At 30.8% G+C, this 7,100-nt stretch overlaps 1 pseudogene across 1 annotated transcript; it reads left to right on the top strand.

Moving 5' to 3' along the window:
• Nucleotides 1-271: 271 nt before the first annotated feature.
• LOC146904385 (putative disease resistance protein RGA1) lies at nucleotides 272-5,885 on the top strand (annotated as a pseudogene). Its single transcript, XR_015018028.1, has 3 exons — nucleotides 272-388; nucleotides 874-3,239; nucleotides 5,540-5,885. The product of XR_015018028.1 is annotated as a putative disease resistance protein RGA1 (transcript).
• The last annotated feature ends 1,215 nt before the right edge of the window (nucleotides 5,886-7,100 follow it).

The raw sequence follows: 7,100 nt of genomic DNA, 5'->3' as shown, positions 1-7,100 counted from the left end.
AATCATTTGATTTGCATATTCAAGATAAACTTTCTATGCAGAGATTCCTTTTTATCGATGACCGTTAAAATGATCGTTAGCATGACCCTCGTATAAAATGACAAAGATTACGGTCTCTGCATGTATAAATAAAAATTTAGAATTAGTCCATATTCCTTACAATAAAAAAGATAGTCCATGAAGTTTCGTGAGACACTGTATAAGCGTTAAAATATAACAATTATTAGAAGCATGTGAACATGTCATGGACCCAACAAATATTGCTCTTACCAAACACATTGACTTTACAGTTTTTCTTTTCTTCAATCTGTTGTGTGCGTTATTTCTCAATCATTTGAACTATGGCTGAGCAAATTCCATATGGTGTTGCTGCAAGCCTCATCGACAGGTGAACAACTTCTCAACCCTTTATTATTATTATTATTATTATTATTATTATTATTATTATTATTATTATTATTATTATTATTATTATTATCATTATTTCTAATTTCCATTAGAATTATCACACACCAATCTTGTATGGTCATTTTGTCTATTTCAATTCTTACAAAAAATAAATAAATTGAAAGCAGTTAAGCATCGTTAAGAATCATGGAATCGAAGGGAGAAAGATCATAGATGTAAGCAAGATAGCAAGCATAGTTGTATTCATGAGAAAAGTCCAAATGAAAACATAGTAGAAAATAATAGATTGATAAATGATGAATAAATGGATACATGTATGGTCTTATTTATAGACCTCAATTATACTACTAACTAGTATGGTTAACTAACTAACTCTAACTCTCTCACCAACTCTAACCACCTTAACTAACTTGACTTATCTACCAAGTATTTTATCAAGTATTATACTGAATTTCATTTTTACAGGTTGGCTTCTGCAGCCTTTCGTGAATTTGGGCGGATTCATGGTGTTATGCATCAGTTGGAAAGGCTTAAGACTACAATTCAATCCATCAGAGCTGTGCTCCTTGACGCCGAGGAGAAACAACAACAAAATCATGGTGTGCAAAACTGGATAAGAAGACTCAAAGATGATGTGCTTCATCCTGCTGATGACTTGCTAGATGAATTTGTTATTCACGATATGAGACACAAAATGGATGAAGCTGATAAGAACAAAGTAACAAAGGTACTTCATTCCTTATCTCCAAACAGATTTGCTTTTCGCCGTAAAATGGCTCATGAGATTGAAAAACTACAAACAAAATTTAATGATGTGGTGAATGATATGTCTGTGTTGAATCTAAACTCAAATGTTGTGGTGGTTCAACAAACTAACAGTGTAAGGAGGGAAACAAGTTCATTTGTGTTAGAATCAGATATCATTGGAAGAGAAGATGATAAAAAGAAGATTATAAGCTTGTTGATGCAACCGCATGGAAATCAAAATGTCTTTGTGGTTGGTATTGTTGGGATTGGTGGATTAGGAAAGACAACTCTTGCTCAATTGATATACAATGACGTGGAAGTGCAAAACTCGTTTGAAAGGAGTATGTGGGTATGTGTCTCCGATAACTTTGAACTCAAGGCTATAATGAAGAAAATGTTGGAGTCATTAACCAAGAACAAAATTGATGATGCATTATCATTGGACAATATGCAAAATATGTTTCGTGACAATTTAACAGGTAAGAGATACTTGTTAGTTTTGGATGACATTTGGAACGAGAATTTTGAAAAATGGGCTCAATTGAGGACTTTCTTGTGTGTGGCGCTCAAGGTAGTAAGATTGTAGCGACAACCCGTAGTAAAACAGTGGCACAAACAATGGGTGTAATTGACCCCTATGTTTTGAATGGTTTGACTCCAGAAGAATCTTGGCGTTTGTTGAATAACATCATTACATACGGGGATGAGTCCAAAAGAGTGAACCAAACTCTTGAATCAATTGGCAAGAAGATAGCAGAAAAGTGCACCGGGGTTCCACTAGCAATAAGAACACTAGGGGGCCTATTACAAGGTAAAAGTGAAGAAAGTGAATGGATTGATGTTTTACAAGGTTACTTTTGGAAATTATGTGAAGATGAAGAAAGTATCATGCCAGTGTTGAAACTGAGTTACCAAAACTTGACGCCTCAACTGCGACAATGTTTTGCTTATTGCTCTATATATCCTAAGGATTGGGATATAGAGAAGGATGAGTTGATTCAATTGTGGATGGCACATGGTTATCTTGAATGTTCAACTATCGGTAACCAATTCGTGAATATTTTGTTGATGAAGTCATTTTTTCAAGATGCTATATATGATGTGCATGGTGATATAAATAGTTTCAAAATCCATGATTTAATACATGATATCGCAATGCAAGTATCCGGAAATGATTGTTGTTATTTGGACGGTGGCACAAAAAGATTTGTCGGAAGTCCCGTGCATGTAATGTTGCAAAGTGAGGCTATTGGTTTGTTGGAGTCATTGAATGCAAGAAAGATGCGAACTTTGATATTGTTGTCCAACAATTCAGAGAGTATGAATGAGAAGGAATTGTTTGTTATATCAAAATTCAAATACTTACGTGTATTGAAGCTTTCACATTGTTCTTTGAGTAAGTTGTGTACTTCATTTATAAAATTGAAGCATTTAAGGTATCTTAGCGTATGTGATTGCGAAAGACTTGGAAGTCTCTCCAAATCCATAAGCGATCTTGTTTGCTTGCAAAGACTAATATTGAAGGCATGTAAAAAAGTTGAAATTTCTACAAAAGATCTCTCAAAGTTAATCAATTTGAAGCATCTTGATATTAGTGAAGTAAAAGTCTTGGAAGAAAAGAAGGCAACATCTAGATTTAGAAAATTCGGCATGCGAGGGCGATACAATGGTGCAATTTTTTCTAATTGGATTTCTCCACTTGAAAATATTGTTGAAATCACTCTCTATGATTGTAAAGGTTTGAAGTACCTCCCACCAATGGAATGTCTTTTGTTCCTTAAGTCTCTCACTATACGCTCCCTTCATGAACTGGAGTACATATATTATGACGAGCCTTGTTCGTCTGAAACATTTTTCCCATGTTTAAAGAGTCTCTTTATATGGAAATGCAATAAGTTGAGGGGATGGTGGAAGATGAGTGATGATGTCAATGATGATAACTCTTCACATTCAAAAAATCTCTCCATCCCTCCCTTTCCTCCATGTCTTTCTAATTTAATAATCATTAAATGTCGAATGTTGACTCGCATGCCTAGTTTTCCATACCTTAACAAGATATTGGAATTCTATAGTTCCAATTATAGGTGTCAATATCATGGGGCCTTGAAGTTTTGGCCCCAGCCCACATAGTAATGGGGCTTAAAAATCCACAAGATTAAAAGGCCCACATTCATGCAAGCCCACAAATCAAAAGCCCTCAAGGCCCCAAAGCCCCAAAATTTCTATAAACATTTTCTTTTAAAGTTTTTTTTAAAAAAAAAAAAACTATTTTTAAAGTTTTTTTTTATTCAAAACAACATATTTATACAAAATAGCTTATTACGATTTCATTTTAAAAAACAACTTATTCAAAACAACTTATTTATGCAAAACAACTTATTTATACAAAACAACTTATTTATGCAATTTATGCAAATCAGCTTATTCGAAACAACTTATTTATACAAAATAGCTTATTTGTGCAAAACAGCTTATTCAAAACAACTTATTTATACAAAACAGCTTATTTGTGCAAAACAGCTTATTCAAAACAGCTTATTTATACAAAACAGCATATTCCGATTTAATTTTAAAAAATAACTTATTCAAAACAGCTTATTTATGCAAAACAACTTATTCAAAACAGCTTATTTATGCAAAACAACTTATTTATGCAAAAACATCTTATTCGAAACATCTTATTTATACAAAACAGCTTATTTGTGCAAAACAGCTTATTCAAAACAACTTATTTATGCAAAACAACTAATTTGTGCAAAACAGCTTATTCAAAACAGCTTATTTATGCAAAACAGCTTATTCGAAACAACTTATTTATACAAAATAGCTTATTTGTGCAAAACAGCTTATTCAAAACAACTTATTTATACAAAACAGCTTATTTGTGCAAAACAGCTTTTCAAAACAGCTTATTTATACAAAATAGCTTATTACGATTTCATTTTAAAAAACAACTTATTCAAAACAACTTATCTATGCAAAACAACTTATTTATACAAAACAACTTATTTATGCAAATCAGCTTATTCGAAACAACTTATTTATACAAAATAGCTTATTTGTGCAAAACAGCTTATTCAAAACAACTTATTTATACGAAACAGCTTATTTGTGCAAAACAGCTTATTCAAAACAGCTTATTTATACAAAACAACATATTCCGATTTAATTTTAAAAAATAACTTATTCAAAACAGCTTATTTATGCAAAACAACTTATTTATGCAAAAACAGCTTATTCGAAAGAACTTATTTATACAAAACAACTTATTTGTGCAAAACAACTTATTCAAAACAGCTTATTTATGCAAAACAACTTATTTATGCAAAAACAGCTTATTCGAAACAACTTATTTATACAAAATAGCTTATTTGTGCAAAACAGATTATTCAAAACAACTTATTTATACAAAATAGCTTATTTGTGCAAAACAGCTTCTTCAAAACAACTTATTTATACAAAACAACTTATTTTGAATAAATAAGTTGTTTTGTATAAATAAGCTATTTTGTATAAATAAGTTGTTTCGAATAAGCTGTTTTGCATAAATAAGCTGTTTTGAATAAGCTGTTTTGCACAAATAAGCTGTTTTGCATAAATAAGTTGTTTTGAATAAGCTGTTTTGCACAAATAAGCTATTTTGTATAAATAAGTTGTTTCGAATAAGCTGTTTTGCATAAATAAGCTGTTTTGAATAAGCTGTTTTGCACAAATAAGCTGTTTTGCATAAATAAGTTGTTTTGAATAAGCTGTTTTGCACAAATAAGCTATTTTGTATAAATAAGTTGTTTCGAATAAGCTGTTTTTGCATAAATAAGTTGTTTTGCATAAATAAGCTGTTTTGAATAAGTTGTTTTACATAAATAAGCTGTTTTGAATAAGTTATTTTTTAAAATTAAATCGGAATATGCTGTTTTGTATAAATAAGCTGTTTTGAATAAGCTGTTTTGCACAAATAAGCTGTTTTGTATAAATAAGTTGTTTTGAATAAGCTGTTTTGCACAAATAAGCTATTTTGTATAAATAAGTTGTTTCGAATAAGCTGTTTTCCATAAATAAGCTGTTTTGAATAAGTTGTTTTGCATAAATATGTTGTTTTGCATAAATAAGTTGTTTTGAATAAGTTGTTTTTTAAAATGAAATCGTAATAAGCTGTTTTGCATAAATAAGCTGTTTTGAATAAGCTGTTTTTTAAAATAAGATCGTAGTAAGCTGTTAAGAAAAAAATTATAATATGGGGCTTTATTAGGCCCACAAATAAATAGATTTTATAGTGGGCTTGGCCCCAAATAATTCTTTTCAATTAGGGGGCTTTAATTTAGTGGGTTTGGTGGGGGCTTTTTTAAGTGGGCTTTGAAATTTGGGGCTCTATTGACACCTCTAGTTCCAATATGGAGACATTGGAAGCAACATTAAACATGGTAACTTCAAAATGTTCGATTGAATTTCCTCCTTTTTCCATGCTAAAAAACTTGACCCTTGGCAAAGTTTACCTGGATGTGAAAAAGCTCCCAAAAAATTGGGTGCGAAATCTATCTTCACTTGAAAATCTTAGTTTTATGAAGCTTCCAAATCAGACATTTCAGGAAATTGGAATTTGGTTTAAGGAAGAGCTCAACTATCTTCCTTCCTTGCAAAAAATTAAATTTTGGCATTGTTCAGATCTAATGGCATTGCCTGATTGGATTTTCAACATCTCCTCACTTCAGCATATAACCATTGCAGACTGAAAGGTGGAGGGCTGGTATTGATGCTTTTGAGTCATATATAAATGTTTTCTTGCTAAAGTTGTAGTAAATTCTTATTTTAGTATTGCTTGTATATTTCAGAGGTGTATCTCAAAATAGATTCTGCAATGGTATTTTATTCAAACTCTGTTGTTGTAATGATAAGTAAGAAATTGTTGCATTTATTAGTATTGCTTCACAGGAAATTTTACTTGCATTTTTACTTGTATCTCCTTAACGATACAATACAAGAATGTACATTTAATCATTCAGGAAGCAATGGAGCAAAGATTATGAACATTTCACTGTTTTTGGATCAACAACAGTCAAATAAGGAAGTTAGTTTCCTTTATATCTTTCATTTGTCCATCACATCAAGGAATAATAAACATAACCTATGAAATACTCTAAACCAGTACATGCTCACACCAGAACGTAAAGATTTTGCACCTTCATATGCAAAAAAAAAAAAAAAAAAATGGCTGAAAGAAACTGTAGGTGCTGGATTTGCTAAGAACTACTATCTGTTTTTATATATACACAATGCTATGAATTACTATCTGTTTTTAATTTTAGGATTTCACAATGTGAATCTGCTATCTTTTATTACTTACTTAAATCATGAATGTAGTGGATTATAAGGAAAACTTTGGATTTCTTGATTTTTAGAGTTGATTCCATTTTGTTAAATTTTAAATTTGCATATTGATTGAGAATTTCGGATTTGATGAGATTGTGATTGGTGATAGATTATAATTGGTAATTCGTTTATTCAATCTTAACGATAATTGGCAAATACAACAACTATTTGTGTATTGGTGCGTATTTTTCTAAGTTGATATTGTTTAAAACAGGTACTGTTATAATCTGTTAAAATTCAGAATGAATGGATGTTAAATCTGTCTTGGACACTTGGCATTGAAGTTACTAAAATCTGTTCTAATAATGTCAAAAATTGAAATGGAGAACCGGTCCCTAAACGAATTTATGATATACATGTAGCATAAATTGAAATGGATCATAGGTCGTAGGGATTTAAGTGACAGAACCATAGACCCTCAATAAACATTTCACATAGCATATCATACATTTTTCTGTATATAATAGAATTCTAAAACATTTGCATATGTGGTTGAAGAGATTATCTGTTCAGGTGTCTAGCAAGTGGGAAATAGGGTAAGAAACTGATAAAATGGTAATCATTTTTTTTTTCTTTTT

This window comes from Medicago sativa, chromosome 7 (assembly GCF_051527215.1).
Source record: "Medicago sativa cultivar Bolivia chromosome 7, Bolivia_mono, whole genome shotgun sequence".
NCBI classification, from domain to species: domain Eukaryota; kingdom Viridiplantae; phylum Streptophyta; class Magnoliopsida; order Fabales; family Fabaceae; genus Medicago; species Medicago sativa.
Note: the sequence above shows the minus strand (reverse complement) of the source record. Positions and strands in the feature narration are given on the sequence as shown.